The 24,220-nt window shown below is 32.6% G+C and overlaps 1 long non-coding RNA gene across 1 annotated transcript; it reads right to left on the bottom strand.

The window, feature by feature from the left end:
• Positions 1-14,463: 14,463 nt before the first annotated feature.
• Positions 14,464-15,562, bottom strand: LOC135764606 (uncharacterized). Its single transcript, XR_010540134.2, has 4 exons — positions 15,306-15,562; positions 15,067-15,138; positions 14,861-14,947; positions 14,464-14,621 (listed from the first exon to the last, which is right to left on the bottom strand). It is a non-coding gene; the product is annotated as an uncharacterized lncRNA (long non-coding RNA).
• Positions 15,563-24,220: the final 8,658 nt, after the last annotated feature.

Raw genomic sequence — 24,220 nt, 5'->3', positions numbered from 1 at the left:
TTTTAAACCTGTATGCATTAGTTTTTTTCTGTAACACAAAAGAAAATATTTTGAGGAATGATGGTAAACCCACAGCAGATAGTGACCATTGACTCCCATAGTAGGAATAAAAAATGATGGAATTTTATAGGTTCAATGAAAATTCTTTCATAATTTACTCATCCTTGTGTTGTTTTAAACCTGTATGCATTAGTTTTTTTCTGATTAACACAAAAAGAAAATATTTTTTGGAATGATGGTAAACCCACAGCAGATAGTGACCATTGACTCCCATAGTAGGAATAAAAAAATGATGGATTTTTATAGGTTCAATGAAAATTATTTTTTAATTTACTCATCCTTGTGTTGTTTTAAACCTGTATGCATTAGTTTTTTTCTGATTAACACAAAATAAAATATTTTGAGGAATGATGGTAAACCCACAGCAGAAAGTTACCATTGACTCCCATAGTAGGATTAAAAAAATGATGGATTTTTATAGGTTCAATGAAAATTCTTTCATAATTTACTCATCCTTGTGTTGTTTTAAACCTGTATGCATTAGTTTTTTTCTTATTAACACAAAATAAAATATTTTGAGGAATGATGGTAAACCCACAGCAGAAAGTTACCATTGACTCCCATAGTAGGATTAAAAAAATGATGGATTTTTATAGGTTCAATGAAAATTCTTTCATAATTTACTCATCCTTGTGTTGTTTTAAACCTGTATGCATTGTTTTTTTTCTGATTAACACAAAAGAAAATATTTTGAGGAATGATGGTAAACCCACAGCAGATAGTGACCATTGACTCCCATAGTAGGAATAAAAAAATGATGGAATTTTATAGGTTCAATGAAAATTCTTTCATAATTTACTCATCCTTGTGTTATTTTAAACCTGTATACATTAGTTTTTTCTGATTAACACAAAATAAAATATTTTGAGGAATGATGGTAAACCCACAGCAGAAAGTTACCATTGACTCCCATAGTAGGATTAAAAAAATGATGGATTTTTATAGGTTCAATGAAAATTCTTTCATAATTTACTCATCCTTGTGTTGTTTTAAACCTGTATGCATTAGTTTTTTTCTGATTAACACAAAAGAAAATATTTTGAGGAATGATGGTAAACCCACAGCAGATAGGGACCATTGACTCCCATAGTAGGAATAAAAAAATGATGGAATTTTATAGGTTAAATGAAAATTATTTCATAATTTACTCATCCTTGTGTTGTTTTAAACCTGTATGCATTAGTTTTTGTCTGATTAACACAAAAGAAAATATTTTGAGGAATCATGGTAAACCCACAGCAGAAAGTTACCATTGACTCCCATAGTAGGATTAAAAAAATGATGGATTTTTATAGGTTCAATGAAAATTCTTTCATAATTTACTCATCCTTGTGTTGTTTTAAACCTGTATGCATTAGTTTTTTTCTGATTAACACAAAAGAAAATATTTTGAGGAATGATGGTAAACCCACAGCAGATAGTGACCATTGACTCCCATAGTAGGAATAAAAAAATGATGGAATTTTATAGGTTCAATGAAAATTCTTTCATAATTTACTCATCCCTGTGTTGTTTTAAACCTGTATGCATTAGTTTTTTTCTGATTAACACAAAAAGAAAATATTTTTTGGAATGATGGTAAACCCACAGCAGATAGTGACCATTGACTCCCATAGTAGGAATAAAAAAATGATGGAATTTTATAGGTTAAATGAAAATTATTTCATAATTTACTCATCCTTGTGTTGTTTTAAACCTGTATGCATTAGTTTTTTTCTGATTAACACAAAATAAAATATTTTGAGGAATGATGGTAAACCCACAGCAGAAAGTTACCATTGACTCCCATAGTAGGATTAAAAAAATGATGGATTTTTATAGGTTCAATGAAAATTCTTTCATAATTTACTCATCCTTGTGTTGTTTTAAACCTGTATGCATTGGTTTTTTTCTGATTAACACAAAAGAAAATATTTTGAGGAATGATGGTAAACCCACAGCAGATAGTGACCATTGACTCCCATAGTAGGAATAAAAAAATGATGGAATTTTATAGGTTCAATGAAAATTCTTTCATAATTTACTCATCCTTGTGTTGTTTTAAACCCGTATGCATTAGTTTTTTTCTGATTAACACAAAAAGAAAATATTTTTAGGAATGATGGTAAACCCACAGCAGATAGTGACCATTGACTCCCATAGTAGGAATAAAAAAATGATGGAATTTTATAGGTTCAATGAAAATTCTTTCATAATTTACTCATCCTCGTGTTGTTTTAAACATTTATGCATTAGTTTTTTTCTGATTAACACAAAAGAAAATATTTTGAGGAATGATAGTAAACCCACAGCAGATAGTGACCATTGACTCCCATAGTAAGAATAAAAAAATGATGGAATTTTATAGGTTCAATGAAAATTCTTTCATAATTTACTCATCCTTGTGTTATTTTAAACCTGTATACATTAGTTTTTTCTGATTAACACAAAATAAAATATTTTGAGGAATGATGGTAAACCCACAGCAGATAGTGACCATTGACTCCCATAGTAGGATTAAAAAAATGATGGATTTTTATAGGTTCAATGAAAATTCTTTCATAATTTACTCATCCTCGTGTTGTTTTAAACATTTATGCATTAGTTTTTTTCTGATTAACACAAAAGAAAATATTTTGAGGAATGATGGTAAACCCACAGCAGATAGTGACCATTGACTCCCATAGTAGGAATAAAAAAATGATGGAATTTTATAGGTTCAATGAAAATTCTTTCATAATTTACTCATCCTTGTGTTGTTTTAAACCTGTATGCATTAGTTTTTGTCTGATTAACACAAAAGAAAATATTTTGAGGAATGATGGTAAACCCACAGCAGAAAGTTACCATTGACTCCCATAGTAGGATTAAAAAAATGATGGATTTTTATAGGTTCAATGAAAATTCTTTCATAATTTACTCATCCTCGTGTTGTTTTAAACATTTATGCATTAGTTTTTTTCTGATTAACACAAAAGAAAATATTTTGAGGAATGATGGTAAACCCACAGCAGATAGTGACCATTGACTCCCATAGTAGGAATAAAAAAATGATGGAATTTTATAGGTTAAATGAAAATTCTTTCATAATTTACTCATCCTCGTGTTGTTTTAAACATTTATGCATTAGTTTTTTTCTGATTAACACAAAAGAAAATATTTTGAGGAATGATGGTAAACCCACAGCAGATAGTGACCATTGACTCCCATAGTAGGAATAAAAAAAATGATGGAATTTTATAGGTTAAATGAAAATTATTTCAAAATTTACTCATCCTTGTGTTGTTTTAAACCTGTATGCATTAGTTTTTTTCTGATTAACACAAAAGAAAATATTTTGAGGAATGATGGTAAACCCACAGCAGATAGGGACCATTGACTCCCATAGTAGGAATAAAAAAATGATGGAATTTTATAGGTTAAATGAAAATTATTTCATAATTTACTCATCTTTGTGTTGTTTTAAACCTGTATGCATTAGTTTTTGTCTGATTAACACAAAAGAAAATATTTTGAGGAATGATGGTAAACCCACAGCAGAAAGTTACCATTGACTCCCATAGTAGGATTAAAAAAATGATGGATTTTTATAGGTTCAATGAAAATTCTTTCATAATTTACTCATCCTTGTGTTGTTTTAAACCTGTATGCGTTAGTTTTTTTCTGATTAACACAAAATAAAATATTTTGAGGAATGATGGTAAACCCACAGCAGATAGTGACCATTGACTCCCATAGTAGGAATAAAAAAATGATGGAATTTTATAGGTTCAATGAAAATTCTTTCATAATTTACTCATCCTTGTGTTGTTTTAAACCTGTATGCATTAGTTTTTTTCTGATTAACACAAAAAGAAAATATTTTTTGGAATGATGGTAAACCCACAGCAGATAGTGACCATTGACTCCCATAGTAGGAATAAAAAAATGATGGAATTTTATAGGTTAAATGAAAATTATTTCATAATTTACTCATCCTTGTGTTGTTTTAAACCTGTATGCATTAGTTTTTTTCTGATTAACACAAAATAAAATATTTTGAGGAATGATGGTAAACCCACAGCAGAAAGTTACCATTGACTCCCATAGTAGGATTAAAAAAATGATGGATTTTTATAGGTTCAATGAAAATTCTTTCATAATTTACTCATCCTTGTGTTGTTTTAAACCTGTATGCATTGGTTTTTTTCTGATTAACACAAAAGAAAATATTTTGAGGAATGATGGTAAACCCACAGCAGATAGTGACCATTGACTCCCATAGTAGGAATAAAAAAATGATGGAATTTTATAGGTTCAATGAAAATTCTTTCATAATTTACTCATCCTTGTGTTGTTTTAAACCTGTATGCATTAGTTTTTTTCTGATTAACACAAAAAGAAAATATTTTTAGGAATGATGGTAAACCCACAGCAGATAGTGACCATTGACTCCCATAGTAGGAATAAAAAAATGATGGAATTTTATAGGTTCAATGAAAATTCTTTCATAATTTACTCATCCTCGTGTTGTTTTAAACATTTATGCATTAGTTTTTTTCTGATTAACACAAATGAAAATATTTTGAGGAATGATAGTAAACCCACAGCAGACAGTGACCATTGACTCCCATAGTAAGAATAAAAAAATGATGGAATTTTATAGGTTCAATGAAAATTCTTTCATAATTTACTCATCCTTGTGTTATTTTAAACCTGTATACATTAGTTTTTTCTGATTAACACAAAATAAAATATTTTGAGGAATGATGGTAAACCCACAGCAGATAGTGACCATTGACTCCCATAGTAGGATTAAAAAAGTGATGGATTTTTATAGGTTCAATGAAAATTCTTTCATAATTTACTCATCCTCGTGTTGTTTTAAACATTTATGCATTAGTTTTTTTCTGATTAACACAAAAGAAAATATTTTGAGGAATGATGGTAAACCCACAGCAGATAGTGACCATTGACTCCCATAGTAGGAATAAAAAAATGATGGAATTTTATAGGTTCAATGAAAATTCTTTCATAATTTACTCATCCTTGTGTTGTTTTAAACCTGTATGCATTAGTTTTTGTCTGATTAACACAAAAGAAAATATTTTGAGGAATGATGGTAAACCCACAGCAGAAAGTTACCATTGACTCCCATAGTAGGATTAAAAAAATGATGGATTTTTATAGGTTCAATTAAAATTCTTTCATAATTTACTCATCCTTGTGTTGTTTTAAACCTGTATGCATTAGTTTTTTTCTGATTAACACAAAAGAAAATATTTTGAGGAATGATGGTAAACCCACAGCAGATAGTGACCATTGACTCCCATAGTAGGAATAAAAAAATGATGGAATTTTATAGGTTCAATGAAAATTCTTTCATAATTTACTCATCCTTGTGTTGTTTTAAACCTGTATGCATTAGTTTTTTTCTGATTAACACAAAAAGAAAATATTTTTTGGAATGATGGTAAACCCACAGCAGATAGTGACCATTGACTCCCATAGTAGGAATAAAAAAATGATGGAATTTTATAGGTTAAATGAAAATTATTTCATAATTTACTCATCCTTGTGTTGTTTTAAACCTGTATGCATTAGTTTTTTTCTGATTAACACAAAATAAAATATTTTGAGGAATGATGGTAAACCCACAGCAGAAAGTTACCATTGACTCCCATAGTAGGATTAAAAAAATGATGGATTTTTATAGGTTCAATGAAAATTCTTTCATAATTTACTCATCCTTGTGTTGTTTTAAACCTGTATGCATTAGTTTTTTTCTGATTAACACAAAAGAAAATATTTTGAGGAATGATGGTAAACCCACAGCAGATAGTGACCATTGACTCCCATAGTAGGAATAAAAAAATGATGGAATTTTATAGGTACAATGAAAATTCTTTCATAATTTACTCATCCTCGTGTTGTTTTAAACATTTATGCATTAGTTTTTTTCTGATTAACACAAAAGAAAATATTTTGAGGAATGATGGTAAACCCACAGCAGATAGTGACCATTGACTCCCATAGTAGGAATAAAAAAATGATGGAATTTTATAGGTTAAATGAAAATTATTTCAAAATTTACTCATCCTTGTGTTGTTTTAAACCTGTATGCATTAGTTTTTTTCTGATTAACACAAAAGAAAATATTTTGAGGAATGATGGTAAACCCACAGCAGATAGGGACCATTGACTCCCATAGTAGGAATAAAAAAATGATGGAATTTTATAGGTTAAATGAAAATTATTTCATAATTTACTCATCCTTGTGTTGTTTTAAACCTGTGTGCATTAGTTTTTGTCTGATTAACACAAAAGAAAATATTTTGAGGAATGATGGTAAACCCACAGCAGAAAGTTACCATTGACTCCCATAGTAGGATTAAAAAAATGATGGATTTTTATAGGTTCAATGAAAATTCTTTCATAATTTACTCATCCTTGTGTTGTTTTAAACCTGTATGCAATAGTTTTTTTCTGTAACACAAAAGAAAATATTTTGAGGAATGATGGTAAACCCACAGCAGATATTGACCATTGACTCCCATAGTAGGAATAAAAAATGATGGAATTTTATAGGTTCAATGAAAATTCTTTCATAATTTACTCATCCTTGTGTTGTTTTAAACCTGTATGCATTAGTTTTTTTCTGATTAACACAAAAAGAAAATATTTTTTGGAATGATGGTAAACCCACAGCAGATAGTGACCATTGACTCCCATAGTAGGAATAAAAAAATGATGGATTTTTATAGGTTCAATGAAAATTATTTTTTAATTTACTCATCCTTGTGTTGTTTTAAACCTGTATGCATTAGTTTTTTTCTGATTAACACAAAATAAAATATTTTGAGGAATGATGGTAAACCCACAGCAGAAAGTTACCATTGACTCCCATAGTAGGATTAAAAAAATGATGGATTTTTATAGGTTCAATGAAAATTCTTTCATAATTTACTCATCCTTGTGTTGTTTTAAACCTGTATGCATTAGTTTTTTTCTTATTAACACAAAATAAAATATTTTGAGGAATGATGGTAAACCCACAGCAGAAAGTTACCATTGACTCCCATAGTAGGATTAAAAAAATGATGGATTTTTATAGGTTCAATGAAAATTCTTTCATAATTTACTCATCCTTGTGTTGTTTTAAACCTGTATGCATTGTTTTTTTTCTGATTAACACAAAAGAAAATATTTTGAGGAATGATGGTAAACCCACAGCAGATAGTGACCATTGACTCCCATAGTAGGAATAAAAAAATGATGGAATTTTATAGGTTCAATGAAAATTCTTTCATAATTTACTCATCCTTGTGTTATTTTAAACCTGTATACATTAGTTTTTTCTGATTAACACAAAATAAAATATTCTGAGGAATGATGGTAAACCCACAGCAGAAAGTTACCATTGACTCCCATAGTAGGATTAAAAAAATGATGGATTTTTATAGGTTCAATGAAAATTCTTTCATAATTTACTCATCCTCGTGTTGTTTTAAACATTTATGCATTAGTTTTTTTCTGATTAACACAAAATAAAATATTTTGAGGAATGATGGTAAACCCACAGCAGATAGTGACCATTGACTCCCATAGTAGGAATAAAAAAATGATGGAATTTTATAGGTTAAATGAAAATTATTTCATAATTTACTCATCCTTGTGTTGTTTTAAACCTGTATGCATTAGTTTTTTTCTGATTAACACAAAATAAAATATTTTGAGGAATGATGGTAAACCCACAGCAGAAAGTTACCATTGACTCCCATAGTAGGATTAAAAAAATGATGGAATTTTATAGGTTCAATGAAAATTCTTTCATAATTTACTCATCCTCGTGTTGTTTTAAACATTTATGCATTAGTTTTTTTCTGATTAACACAAATAAAATATTTTGAGGAATGATAGTAAACCCACAGCAGATAGTGACCATTGACTCCCATAGTAAAAATAAAAAAATGATGGAATTTTATAGGTTCAATGAAAATTCTTTCATAATTTATCATCCTTGTGTTATTTTAAACCTGTATACATTAGTTTTTTCTGATTAACACAAAATAAAATATTTTGAGGAATGATGGTAAACCCACAGCAGATAGTGACCATTGACTCCCATAGTAGGAATAAAAAAATGATGGACTTTTATAGGTTCAATGAAAATTCTTTCATAATTTACTCATCCTCGTGTTGTTTTAAACCTGTATGCATTAGTTTTTTTCTGATTAACACAAAAGAAAATATTTTGAGGAATGATGGTAAACCCACAGCAGATAGTGACAATTGACTCCCATAGTAGGAATAAAAAAATGATGGAATTTTATAGGTACAATGAAAATTCTTTCATAATTTACTCATCCTCGTGTTGTTTTAAACATTTATGCATTAGTTTTTTTCTGATTAACACAAAATAAAATATTTTGAGGAATGATGGTAAACCCACAGCAGAAAGTTACCATTGACTCCCATAGTAGGATTAAAAAAATGATGGATTTTTATAGGTTCAATGAAAATTCTTTCATAATTTACTCATCCTTGTGTTGTTTTAAACCTGTATGCATTAGTTTTTTTCTGATTAACACAAAAGAAAATATTTTGAGGAATGATGGTAAACCCACAGCAGATAGTGACCATTGACTCCCCTAGTAGGAATAAAAAATGATGGAATTTTATAGGTTAAATGAAAATTATTTCATGATTTACTCATCCTTGTGTTGTTTTAAACCTGTATGCATTAGTTTTTTTCTGATTAACACAAAAGAAAATATTTTGAGGAATGATGGTAAACCCACAGCAGAAAGTTACCATTGACTCCCATAGTAGGATTAAAAAAATGATGGATTTTTATAGGTTCAATGAAAATTCTTTCATAATTTACTCATCCTTGTGTTGTTTTAAACCTGTATGCATTAGTTTTTTTCTGATTAACACAAAAGAAAATATTTTGAGGAATGAAGGTAAACCCACAGCAGATAGTGACTATTGACTCCCATAGTAGGAATAAAAAAATGATGGAATTTTATAGGTTCAATTAAAATTCTTTCATAATTTACTCATCCTTGTGTTGTTTTAAACCTGTATGCATTAGTTTTTTTCTGATTAACACAAAAGAAAATATTTTTAAGAATGATGGTAAACCCACAGCAGATAGTGACCATTGACTCCCATAGTAGGAATAAAAAAATGATGGAATTTTATAGGTTCAATGAAAATTCTTTCATAATTTACTCATCCTTGTGTTGTTTTAAACATTTATGCATTAGTTTTTTTCTGATTAACACAAAAGAAAATATTTTGAGGAATGATAGTAAACCCACAGCAGATAGTGACCATTGACTCCCATAGTAGGAATAAAAAAATGATGGAATTTTATAGGTTCAATGAAAAATCTTTCATAATTTACTCATCCTTGTGTTGTTTTAAACCTGTATGCATTAGTTTTTTTCTGATTAACACAAAAAGAAAATATTTTTTGGAATGATGGTAAACCCACAGCAGATAGTGACCATTGACTCCCATAGTAGGAATAAAAAAATGATGGAATTTTATAGGTTTAATGAAAATTCTTTCATAATTTACTCATCCTCGTGTTGTTTTAAACATTTATGCATTAGTTTTTTTCTGATTAACACAAAAGAAAATATTTTGAGGAATGATAGTAAACCCACAGCAGATAGTGACCATTGACTCCCATAGTAAGAATAAAAAAATGATGGAATTTTATAGGTTCAATGAAAATTCTTTCATAATTTATGATCCTTGTGTTATTTTAAACCTGTATACATTAGTTTTTTCTGATTAACACAAAATAAAATATTTTGAGGAATGATGGTAAACCCACAGCAGATAGTGACCATTGACTCCCATAGTAGGAATAAAAAAATGATGGAATTTTATAGGTTCAATGAAAATTCTTTCATAATTTACTCATCCTCATGTTGTTTTAAACCTGTATGCATTAGTTTTTTTCTGATTAACACAAAAGAAAATATTTTGAGGAATGATGGTAAACCCACAGCAGATAGTGACCATTGACTCCCATAGTAGGAATAAAAAAATGATGGAATTTTATAGGTACAATGAAAATTCTTTCATAATTTACTCATCCTCGTGTTGTTTTAAACATTTATGCATTAGTTTTTTTCTGATTAACACAAAATAAAATATTTTGAGGAATGATGGTAAACCCACAGCAGATAGTGACCATTGACTCCCATAGTAGGAATAAAAAAATGATGGAATTTTATAGGTTAAATGAAAATTATTTCATAATTTACTCATCCTTGTGTTGTTTTAAACCTGTATGCATTAGTTTTTTTCTGATTAACACAAAAGAAAATATTTTAAGGAATGATGGTAAACCCACAGCAGATAGTGACCATTGACTCCCATAGTAGGAATAAAAAAATGATGGACTTTTATAGGTTCAATGAAAATTCTTTCATAATTTACTCATCCTTGTGTTGTTTTAAACATTTATGCATTAGTTTTTTTCTGATTAACACAAAAGAAAATATTTTGAGGAATGATGGTAAACCCACAGCAGATAGTGACCATTGACTCCCATAGTAGGAATAAAAAAATGATGGAATTTTATAGGTTCAATGAAAATTCTTTCATAATTTACTCATCCTTGTGTTGTTTTAAACCTGTATGCATTAGTTTTTTTTCTGATTAACACAAAAAGAAAATATTTTTAGGAATGATGGTAAACCCACAGCAGATAGTGACCATTGACTCCCATAGTGGGAATAAAAAAATGATGGAATTTTATAGGTTCAATGAAAATTCTTTCATAATTTACTCATCCTTGTGTTATTTTAAACCTGTATACATTAGTTTTTTCTGATTAACACAAAAAAAATATTTTGAGGAATGATGGTAAACCCACAGCAGATAGTGACCATTGACTCCCATAGTAGGAATAAAAAAATGATGGAATTTTATAGGTTAAATGAAAATTATTTCATAATTTACTCATCCTTGTGTTGTTTTAAACCTGTGTGCATTAGTTTTTGTCTGATTAACACAAAAGAAAATATTTTGAGGAATGATGGTAAACCCACAGCAGAAAGTTACCATTGACTCCCATAGTAGGATTAAAAAAATGATGGATTTTTATAGGTTCAATGAAAATTCTTTCATAATTTACTCATCCTTGTGTTGTTTTAAACCTGTATGCATTAGTTTTTTTCTGTAACACAAAAGAAAATATTTTGAGGAATGATGGTAAACCCACAGCAGATAGTGACCATTGACTCCCATAGTAGGAATAAAAAATGATGGAATTTTATAGGTTCAATGAAAATTCTTTCATAATTTACTCATCCTTGTGTTGTTTTAAACCTGTATGCATTAGTTTTTTTCTGATTAACACAAAAAGAAAATATTTTTTGGAATGATGGTAAACCCACAGCAGATAGTGACCATTGACTCCCATAGTAGGAATAAAAAAATGATGGATTTTTATAGGTTCAATGAAAATTATTTTTTAATTTACTCATCCTTGTGTTGTTTTAAACCTGTATGCATTAGTTTTTTTCTGATTAACACAAAATAAAATATTTTGAGGAATGATGGTAAACCCACAGCAGAAAGTTACCATTGACTCCCATAGTAGGATTAAAAAAATGATGGATTTTTATAGGTTCAATGAAAATTCTTTCATAATTTACTCATCCTTGTGTTGTTTTAAACCTGTATGCATTAGTTTTTTTCTGATTAACACAAAATAAAATATTTTGAGGAATGATGGTAAACCCACAGCAGAAAGTTACCATTGACTCCCATAGTAGGATTAAAAAAATGATGGATTTTTATAGGTTCAATGAAAATTCTTTCATAATTTACTCATCCTTGTGTTGTTTTAAACCTGTATGCATTGTTTTTTTTCTGATTAACACAAAAGAAAATATTTTGAGGAATGATGGTAAACCCACAGCAGATAGTGACCATTGACTCCCATAGTAGGAATAAAAAAATGATGGAATTTTATAGGTTCAATGAAAATTCTTTCATAATTTACTCATCCTTGTGTTATTTTAAACCTGTATACATTAGTTTTTTCTGATTAACACAAAATAAAATATTTTGAGGAATGATGGTAAACCCACAGCAGAAAGTTACCATTGACTCCCCTAGTAGGATTAAAAAAATGATGGATTTTTATAGGTTAAATGAAAATTATTTCATAATTTACTCATCCTTGTGTTGTTTTAAACCTGTATGCATTAGTTTTTTTCTGATTAACACAAAAGAAAATATTTTGAGGAATGATGGTAAACCCACAGCAGAAAGTTACCATTGACTCCCATAGTAGGATTAAAAAAATGATGGATTTTTATAGGTTCAATGAAAATTCTTTCATAATTTACTCATCCTTGTGTTGTTTTAAACCTGTATGCATTAGTTTTTTTCTGATTAACACAAAAGAAAATATTTTGAGGAATGATGGTAAACCCACAGCAGATAGTGACCATTGACTCCCATAGTAGGAATAAAAAAATGATGGAATTTTATAGGTTCAATTAAAATTCTTTCATAATTTACTCATCCTTGTGTTGTTTTAAACCTGTATGCATTAGTTTTTTTCTGATTAACACAAAAAGAAAATATTTTTAAGAATGATGGTAAACCCACAGCAGATAGTGACCATTGACTCCCATAGTAGGAATAAAAAAATGATGGAATTTTATAGGTTCAATGAAAATTCTTTCATAATTTACTCATCCTCGTGTTGTTTTAAACATTTATGCATTAGTTTTTTTCTGATTAACACAAAATAAAATATTTTGAGGAATGATGGTAAACCCACAGCAGAAAGTTACCATTGACTCCCATAGTAGGATTAAAAAAATGATGGATTTTTATAGGTTCAATGAAAATTCTTTCATAATTTACTCATCCTTGTGTTGTTTTAAACCTGTATGCATTAGTTTTTTTCTGATTAACACAAAAGAAAATATTTTGAGGAATGATGGTAAACCCACAGCAGATAGTGACCATTGACTCCCCTAGTAGGAATAAAAAAATGATGGAATTTTATAGGTTAAATGAAAATTATTTCATAATTTACTCATCCTTGTGTTGTTTTAAACCTGTATGCATTAGTTTTTTTCTGATTAACACAAAAGAAAATATTTTGAGGAATGATGGTAAACCCACAGCAGAAAGTTACCATTGACTCCCATAGTAGGATTAAAAAAATGATGGATTTTTATAGGTTCAATGAAAATTCTTTCATAATTTACTCATCCTTGTGTTGTTTTAAACCTGTATGCATTAGTTTTTTTCTGATTAACACAAAAGAAAATATTTTGAGGAATGAAGGTAAACCCACAGCAGATAGTGACTATTGACTCCCATAGTAAGAATAAAAAAATGATGGAATTTTATAGGTTCAATGAAAATTCTTTCATAATTTATCATCCTTGTGTTATTTTAAACCTGTATACATTAGTTTTTTCTGATTAACACAAAATAAAATATTTTGAGGAATGATGGTAAACCCACAGCAGATAGTGACCATTGACTCCCATAGTAGGAATAAAAAAATGATGGAATTTTATAGGTTCAATGAAAATTCTTTCATAATTTACTCATCCTCGTGTTGTTTTAAACCTGTATGCATTAGTTTTTTTCTGATTAACACAAAAGAAAATATTTTGAGGAATGATGGTAAACCCACAGCAGATAGTGACCATTGACTCCCATAGTAGGAATAAAAAAATGATGGAATTTTATAGGTACAATGAAAATTCTTTCATAATTTACTCATCCTCGTGTTGTTTTAAACATTGATGCATTAGTTTTTTTCTGATTAACACAAAAGAAAATATTTTGAGGAATGATGGTAAACCCACAGCAGATAGTGACCATTGACTCCCATAGTAGGAATAAAAAAATGATGGAATTTTATAGGTTAAATGAAAATTATTTCATAATTTACTCATCCTTGTGTTGTTTTAAACCTGTATGCATTAGTTTTTTTCTGATTAACAGAAAAGAAAATATTTTGAGGAATGATGGTGAACCCACAGCAGATAGGATATTCTGGAGAGGTGCCTTTTTAGAAAATGTGTCCACTGTAATGAGGAAACTGCAACTGAGAAATAGTGTTACATCCCTTACAAACTGTCATAGACACATACAGAATATATAACCTGAATCTGTTTCAATTGAATTACATTTAATTTTTAACCCAACTGCTGGGTTATTATACCCCATGGTTGCATAACAACAATCCAGCATTTGTTCTTTTCAATATTTACTCGTTATGGGTCAAAACTTAACCCACCCAGTGCTGCACTATACAAAGACTCACATGTAGGCCTGTATTATTGTTAAGTTAACTTATTTTTCCCACTTTGCATAGAGCCAAATGATTGGCCGAAACTCAGCTGGAGAAACCAAACCACTGTTAATCTCACTTACTGATTTCAAATGAAATCTCCTCAGCCGCTTGCAAAATGGCCTCCAACTGCTTCCTTCCACAATAGGATGGCTTTTTGAAAGTAAGGCTGTTGGGCAGTCCTGCAACTTTAACTGTCATGCCTTGATTTACCAGGGGAGCCTTCCAGTACCTCCGGCATCCTCTGAAAGACACGGGCAAACACATGCATGTACATGTTACACATTGTAACACAGTCGGACAATTGTGACTCTCCTATCCTGTTAAGAGCCAGTGTATCAGCTGTAAACAGTCATTTTGGTAATGTGTCATAATCTTATGGTTGATGGACACAAATAAGTTATTGATTTGATAATAATGCCATGAAATCATGAAGGTATATTAGGTTATCAAGACTTAAAAAGTGTTTGAACATATGCTTACTATAATTTTGGTTAAACAGATCTTGCACTTTTCTCAGCAGTACATTGACCTCAACTCTGGTTCTCGGTGTTGCGGCTGAGGAGCTGGCTACAGATGTAACAACAGACAACAATCAATTTTATAAAACTATATTATGTATATAGGCACTATTACAGACCTGAGTCCATTTATGTGGATATACGGATATTTTATATAACCAATATTACCTTTGAAATGCAGTGCAAAGTTCACTGTGTCTGTTGAGTCCAGGAAATCGCTCGTTTGGTCATCTTTTTCAGCTGAAAAAAATTGGAAATAAACATGTTAAAATAAAATGCTAAAAGTTATTGAAAGTAAGGACTTGGAAATCTATGAACAGATAAAAATACACATTTATTAAAGCAACTTAAGTGTAAATAAAAAATTAACCAAATGAATAAGAAAACTGAAATATAATTAACTTTACCAGTGGAGGATTGAACATTTGTAGAATTTCTTCAGCCTCTCTGGTAGCTGCTCCAAGTTCAGCATTGTCAGCTTTCATGTCAAGATGCTTTGAAATAGTTGCAGCTTCCTGGCATAACTGGTCAAAACCTGAAGATGCCATACTGAAGAAAAGAAAGAATGCAAAGAGAAATAGGCAAAACAAATTGAAAGAGGGACAAACAGAGAGAGGGGGGAGAGTGAGAGAGAGTGAGTGAGTGAGTGAGTGTGTGTGTATACGTAGGAGAGTAGGGCTGTGCTAAATAATCGTCTGCGATTCTCATGCGTGTTTCATCAGTAAAGCCGGTTCCGTGATTAGAAGTAAATCGCCATCAGCTGCTTTCGATGGAGCGGCATTTACTACACAGACTCGTTGTTCACAGAGAAGCTAGGCAAAACCGGGTTTAAAATCGAGGAAAATCGACTCCGACAATCTATACAATTTTGCCTAGCTTCTCTGTGAACTACGGGTCTGTGTAATAAATGCCGCTCCATCTGAAAGCAGCTGATGGCGATTTACTTCTAATCACGGAACCGGCTTTACTGATGAAACACGCATGAGAATCGCAGACGATTATTTAGCACAGCCCTACTCTCCTACGTATACACACACACTCACTCACTCACTCTCTCTCACTCTCCCCCCTCTCTCTGTTTGTCCCTCTTTCAATTTGTTTTGCCTATTTCTCTTTGCATTCTTTCTTTTCTTCAATATGGCATCTTCAGGTTTTGACCAGTTATGCCAGGAAGCTGCAACTATTTCAAAGCATATACATATTTTGCACAGCCCTATAGAAGAGTGAGTGAGTTGGAGAGTGAGTGAGTGAGTAGGAGAGCGAGTACGAGAGCTTTTGCAAGTGATGGCTCTTAAAAGAGCCGTTGGTTTAAATGTTGTGGAGCGTGTAGATGGAGGAGCATGAGATGTATGTGAAGAAACTGCAAGACAAAAAAATTTGTGAATTACAAATTTTGGATATTTTTTAAATTCTTTATTTACTAAACATTGTATGTGTATAACTATTTACAACAAACCCCAAGATCCGCCCACTATCATAAGACTATATAATAAGATAAATAAATAAATAAAACGGCAATATAATAAAACTGACCAAAAAAAGAAAGATCTGAATGTCTAAAGATTTCAGATTTGTACATCAAATGTATTAAAAGCATGTTGTTGGTGTTACTGTTTTTTTACTATGTATAAAAAGGCTGAACTACTGTGGTAAAAGCATAAGGTTTGCTGTTACTGCACTACAAAATACCACAGTAGAAGTAGACTAACTGCGGTAAAAACATGGTACGATTTGTGTACTATAAACACACAATACCACAGTAGTAGTACATTGGTAGTTAATTCCAAAAATATGAATATAATAAAATGATCGAGGATAACGTGACTAGCTTTTAATCACGCGCTAATCAATCACCCACTGCTTGATTATGTGTTGATTGAACTTATTTTGAACAAAAAGAAAGAATGTAATATAGATGACCAATACAATTCAGATAACATTTAGAAGCCGATCTGGATTAATAAAGAACATATAATGAATTTAATATCGAACAAACAGACACTTTTAGTATACTCACCGAGTGGCGACGTTTGTAAACAGATGATACATATCGCGATGATGTGCGAACGAGATTTGGGTCACGGCAGGGGCGTAGCCACGGGTGTGCCGGAGCCACCCACAGTAGCACACCTAAAATTGATGCAGAATATTTATTTATAGTTTCAATATTTTTTTGTACTAAACTTGGGCTGTTGTTGTTTACTTAGAATATATATATATATATATATATATATATATATATATATATATATATATATATATATATATATATTTAAAATCAACCCTTTCACGCGTAAGTTAAAAATATTTTATCTGACCCCTTGTGTCCATGGCGACGGGTCATGATTGTCACGTGACACAGCGCAACAACAATAATGTATTCTATTCGTTTTATTTCGTTTTTCCTTTTTTTAATTAAAATATTAACTAACTTGCTTACCATGTCAACTATCTGATACTCCAATCCTTCGTTTAAAGATCTTTATAAATTATCTTGATCTATAACGAGATGAGTCCTGTTCCCCGGGATTTACAGCACCTGAATTCCCCAGCGTTTCTTCTTATCTTGCCTGTGACACACGCAGATTTTCAGATGCACACCCAGAGTTTTGTTCTGGCTACGGGTCACGCTTCTTGAATGCGATGAACAAAATCGTATGGTATAGTACGATTTAATCTATTCGTATTAATTAGCACGAAATCCCTGCAACACAGGGCTGTGTTAAATGCGATGAACTAATCGTACGATTTTGTACGAGCCAGCTCGTATGATTTCATACGATTTCGCCACTTGGTTTAATCGTTTGAATTATTACGAATTCGCCGTGAGATAGGGTTGAAATATCCACTAGAAATTTGCAATTCTCACTCTGAAAAGCTGTTCTGAGCAACGGCTAATTTAATGACGATTTGGGCACTTTTGCATGAGAAGTCACATTCCAACTTGAAATGTTGAACTCTCATTCTAAAATGCTTTTCTGAGCTGGATATGCCTTTAAACGACATGTTTCATCATAAGATTGCTCCTGGAAGCCTTTTAGGCCGAATTGGGCACTTTTGCATTAGAAGTCACATTGCAACTTTAAATGTTGAATTATCATTCTAAAATGCTTTTCTGAGCTGGAAATGACTTTAAACGACATAAGAATGCTCCTGAATGCATTTTTAGGCCGAATTGGGCACTTTTGCATTACAAGTCACATTCCAACTTGCAATGTTGAACTCTCATTCTAAAATGCTTTTTTGAGCTGGATATGCCTTTAAACGACATGTTTCGTCATAAGAATGCTCCTGGAAGCATTTTAGGCCATTTTGGGCACTTTTGCATGAGAAGTTACATTAAAAATTGAAATTTTGAATTCTCATTCTACAATGCTTTTCTGAGCTGGAAATGCCTTTAAACGACATGTTTCGTCATAAGAATGCTCCTGGAAGCACTTTAGGCCGAATTGGGCACTTTTGCATGAGAAGTCACATTCCAACTTGAAATGTTGAATTCTCATTCTAAAATGCTTTTCTGAGCTGAAAATGCCTTTAAACGACATGTTTCATCATAGGAATGCTCCTGGAAGCATTTTAGGCCGAATTGGGCACTTTTGCATGAGAAGTCACATTCCAGCATGAACTGTTGAATTCTCATTCTAAAATGCTTTTCTGAGCTGGAAATGCCTTTAAACGACATGTTTTATCAATAGATTGCTCCTGGAAGCATTTTAGGCCGAATTGGGCACTTTTGCATGAGAAGTCACATTCCAAATTGAAATGTTGAAACCTCATCCTAAAATGCTTTTCTGAGCTGGAAATGCCTTTAAACGACATGTTGCATATTAGACAGAACTGTGTACTTTGCATCAAATTAGACAGAACTGTATACTTTTGCATCATATCAGACAGAACTGTGTACTTTTGCATTATTATAGACAGAACATTGTACTTTTGCATCAGAGGTCAAATATCCACTAGAAATTTGCAATTCTCACTCTGATAGGCTGTTCTGAGCTAAATATACTTTAAAACCGCTAATTTTAGGACGATTTGGGCACTTTTGCAAGAGAAGTCACATTCCAACTTGAAATGTTGAATTCTCATTCTAAAATGCTTTTCTGAGCTGAAAATGCCTTTAAACGACATGTTTCATCATAAGAATGCTCCTGGAAGCATTTTAGGCCGAATTGGGCACTTTTGCATGAGAAGTCACATTCCAACATGAACTGTAGCATTCTCATTCTAAAATGCTATTCTGAGCTAGATATGACTTTAAACGACTTGTTTTATAATTTTCATGCTTTTGTAAGCATATTAGACAGAACTGTGAACTTTGTATCATATTAGAAAGAACTGTGTATTTTGCATCAAATTAAACAGAACTGTATACTTTTTCATCATATCAGACAGAACTTTGTACTTTTGCATCATATTAGACAGAACTGTGTACTTTTGCATTATTATAGACAGAACTTTGTACTTTTGCATGAGAGGTCAAATATCCACTAGAAATTTGCAAATCTCACTCTGAAAAGCTGTTCTGAGCAACGACTAATTTAAGGACGATTTGGGCACTTTTGCATGAGAAGTCACATTCCAACTTGAAATGTTGAACTCTCAATCTAAAATGCTTTTCTGAGCTGGAAATGCCTTTAAACGACATAAGAATGCTCCTGGATGCATTTTAGGCCGAATTGGGCACTTTTGCATTAGAAGTCACATTCCAACTTGCAATGTTGAACTCTCATTCTAAAATGCTTTTTTGAGCTGGATATGCCTTTAAACGACATGTTTCGTCATAAGAATGCTCCTGGAAGCATTTTAGGCCGTTTTGGGCACTTTTGCATGAGAAGTCACATTCCGACTTGAAATGTTGAATTCTCATTCTAAAATGCTTTTCTGAGCTGGAAATGCCTTTAAACGACATGTTTCATCATAAGAATGCTCCTGGAAGCATTTTAGGCCGAATTCGGCACTTTTGCATGAGAAGTCACATTCCAACATGAACTGTTGAATTCTCATTCTAAAATGCTTTTCTGAGCTTGATATGAAAATTATAAAACAAGTCGTTTAAAGTCATTTAAACGACTTGTTTTATAATTTTCATGCTTTTGTAAGCATATTAGACAGAACTGTGTACTTTTTATCATATTAGAAAGAACTGTGTACTTTGCATCAAATCAGACAGAACTGTATACTTTTGCATCATATCAGACAGAACTTTGTACTTTTGCATCATATTAGACAGAACTGTGTACTTTTGCATTATTATAGACAGAACTTTGTACTTTTGCATGAGAGGTCAAATATCCACTAGAAATTTGCAATTCTCACTCTGAAAAGCTGTTCTGAGCAACGGCTAATTTAATGACGATTTGGGCACTTTTGCATGAGAAGTCACATTCCAACTTGAAATGTTGAACTCTCATTCTAAAATGCTTTTCTGAGCTGGATATGCCTTTAAACGACATGTTTCATCATAAGATTGCTCCTGGAAGCATTTTAGGCCGAATTGGGCACTTTTGCATTAGCAGACACATTCCAACTTGAAATGTTGAATTCTCATTCTAAAATGCTTTTCTGAGCTGGAAATGCCTTTAAATTACATGTTTTATCATAAGAATGCTTCTGGAAGCATTTTAGGCCGAATTGGGCACTTTTGCATGAGAAGTCACATTCCAACTTGAAATGTTCAACTCTCATTCTAAAATGCTTTTCTGAGCTGGAAATGCCTTTAAACGACATAAGAATGCTCCTGGATGCATTTTAGGCCGAATTGGGCACTTTTGCATTAGAAGTCACATTCCAACTTGCAATGTTGAACTCTCATTCTAAAATGCTTTTTTGAGCTGGATATGCCTTTAAACGACATGTTTCGTCATAAGAATGCTCCTGGAAGCATTTTAGGCCGTTTTGGGCACTTTTGCATGAGAAGTTACATTCCGACTTGAAATGTTGAATTCTCATTCTAAAATACTTTTCTGATCTGGAAATGCCTTTAAACTACATGTTTCATCATAAGAATGCTCCTGGAAGCATTTTAGGCCGAATTGGGCACTTTTGCATGAGAAGTCACAATCCAACTTGAAATGTTGAATTCTCAATCTAAAATGCTTTTCTGAGCTGGAAATGCCTTTAAACGACATTTCTCATCATAAGAATGCCCCTGAAGGCATTTTAGGCCGAATTGGGCACTTTTGCACGAAAAGTCACAGTCCAACCTGAAATGTTGAAATCGCTTGAAAAATGCTTTTCTGAGCTGGAAATGCCTTTAAACGACATTTCTCATCATAATAATGCCCCTGAAGGCATTTTAGGCCGAATTGGGCACTTTTGCACGAAAAGTCACAGTCCAACCTGAAATGTTGAAATCGCTTGAAAAATGCTTTTCTGAGCTGGAAATGCCTTTAAACGACATTTCTCATCATAATAATGCCCCTGAAGGCATTTTAGGCCGAATTGGGCACTTTTGCACAAAAAGTCACAGTCCAACCTGAAATGTTGAAATCGCTTGAAAAATGCTTTTCTGAGCTGGAAATGCCTTTAAACGACATTTCTCATCATAAGAATGCCCCTGAAGGCATTTTAGGCCGAATTGGGCACTTTTGCACGAAAAGTCACAGTCCAACCTGAAATGTTGAAATCGCTTGAAAAATGCTTTTCTGAGCTGGAAATGCCTTTAAACGACATTTCTCATCATAAGAATGCCCCTGAAGGCATTTTAGGCCGAATTGGGCACTTTTGCACGAAAAGTCACAGTCCAACCTGAAATGTTGAAATCGCTTAAAAATTGCTTTTCTGAGCTGGAAATGCCTTTAAACGACATTTCTCATCATAAGAATGCCCCTGAAGGCATTTTAGGCCGAATTGGGCACTTTTGCACGAAAAGTCACAGTCCAACCTGAAATGTTGAAATCGCATGAAAAATGCTTTTCTGAGCTGGAAATGCCTTTAAACGACATTTCTCATCATAAGAATGCCCCTGAAGGCATTTTAGGCCGAATTGGGCACTTTTGCACGAAAAGTCACAGTCCAACCTGAAATGTTTAAATCGCTTGAAAAATGCTTTTCTGAGCTGGAAATGCCTTTAAACGAAATTTCTCAACATAAGAATGCCCCTAACGGCATTTTAGGCCGAATTGGGCACTTTTGCACGAAAAGTCACAGTCCAACCTGAAATGTTGAAATCGCTTGAAAAATGCTTTTCTGAACTGGTAATGCCTTTAAACGACATTTCGCATCATAAGAATGCCCCTGAAGGCATTTTAGGCCGAATTGAGCACTTTTGCACGAAAAGTCACAGTCCAACCTGAAATGTTGAAATCGCTTGAAAAATGCTTTTCTGAGCTGGAAATGCCTTTAAACGACATTTCTCATCATAAGAATGCCCCTGAAGGCATTTTAGGCCGAATTGGGCACTTTTGCACGAAAAGTCACAGTCCAACCTGAAATGTTGAAATCGCTTGAAAAATGCTTTTCTGAGCTGGAAATGCCTTTAAACGACATTTCTCATCATAAGAATGCCCCTGAAGGCATTTTAGGCCGAATTGGGCACTTTTGCACGAAAAGTCACAGTCCAACCTGAAATGTTGAAATCGCTTGAAAAATGCTTTTCTGAGCTGGAAATGCCTTTAAACAACATTTCTCATCATAAGAATGCCCCTGAAGGCATTTTAGGCCGAATTGGGCACTTTTGCACGAAAAGTCACAGTCCAACCTGAAATGTTGAAATCGCTTGAAAAATGCTTTTTCTGAGCTGGAAATGCCTTTAAAAGACATTTCTCATCATAAGAATGCCCCTGAAGGCATTTTAGGCCGAATTGGGCACTTTTGCACGAAAAGTCACAGTCCAACCTGAAATGTTGAAATCGCTTGAAAAATGCTTTTCTGAGCTGGAAATGCCTTTAAACGACATTTCTCATCATAAAAATGCCCCTGAAGGCATTTTAGGCCGAATTGGGCACTTTTGCACGAAAAGTCACAGTCCAACCTGAAATGTTGAAATCGCTTGAAAAATGCTTTTCTGAGCTGGAAATGCCTTTAAACGACATTTCTCATCATAAGAATGCCCCTGAAGGCATTTTAGGCCGAATTGGGCACTTTTGCACGAAAAGTCACAGTCCAACCTGAAATGTTGAAATCGCTTGAAAAATGCTTTTCTGAGCTGGAAATGCCTTTAAACGACATTTCTCATCATAAGAATGCCCCTGAAGGCATTTTAGGCCGAATTGGGCACTTTTGCACGAAAAGTCACAGTCCAACCTGAAATGTTGAAATTGCTTGAAAAATGCTTTTCTGAGCTGGAAATGCATTTAAACGACATTTCTCATCATAAGAATGCCCCTAAAGGCATTTTAGGCCGAATTGGGCACTTTTGCACGAAAAGTAACAGTCCAACCTGAAATGTTGAAATCGCTTGAAAAATGCTTTTCTGAGCTGGAAATGCCTTTAAACGACATTTCTCATCATAAGAATACCCCTGAAGGCATTTTAGGCCGAATTGGGCACTTTTGCACGAAAAGTCACAGTCCAACCTGAAATGTTGAAATCGCTTGAAAAATGCTTTTCTGAGCTGGAAATGCCTTTAAACGACATTTCTCATCATAAGAATGCCCCTGAAGGCATTTTAGGCCGAATTGGGCACTTTTGCACGAAAAGTCACAGTCCAACCTGAAATGTTGAAATCGCTTGAAAAATGCTTTTCTGAGCTGGAAATGCCTTTAAAGGACATTTCTCATCATAAGAATGCCCCTGAAGGCATTTTAGGCCGAATTGGGCACTTTTGCACAAAAAGTCACAGTCCAACCTGAAATGTTGAAATCGCTTGAAAAATGCTTTTCTGAGCTGGAAATGCCTTTAAACGACATTTCTCATCATAAGAATGCCCCTGAAGGCATTTTAGGCCGAATTGGGCACTTTTGCACGAAAAGTCACAGTCCTACCTGAAATGTTGAAATCGCTTGAAAAATGCTTTTCTGAGCTGGAAATGCCTTTAAACGACATTTCTCATCATAAGAATGCCCCTGAAGGCATTTTAGGCCGAATTGGGCACTTTTGCACCAAGTGTCACAGTCCAACCTGAAATGTTGAAATCGCTTGAAAAATGCTTTTCTGAGCTGGAAATGCCTTTAAACGACATTTCTCATCATAAGAATGCCTCTGAAGGCATTTTAGGCCGAATTGGGCACTTTTGCACGAAAAGTCACAGTCCAACCTGAAATGTTGAAATCGCTTGAAAAATGCTTTTCTGAGCTGGAAATGCCTTTAAACGACATTTCTCATCATAAGAATGCCCCTGAAGGCATTTTAGGCCGAATTGGGCACTTTTGCACGAAAA

This window comes from Paramisgurnus dabryanus, unplaced genomic scaffold (genome assembly GCF_030506205.2).
Source record: "Paramisgurnus dabryanus unplaced genomic scaffold, PD_genome_1.1 h2tg000106l_1_89824__unclustered, whole genome shotgun sequence".
NCBI classification, from domain to species: Eukaryota; Metazoa; Chordata; class Actinopteri; order Cypriniformes; family Cobitidae; genus Paramisgurnus; species Paramisgurnus dabryanus.
This window is presented reverse-complemented; position numbering and strand designations above follow the sequence as displayed.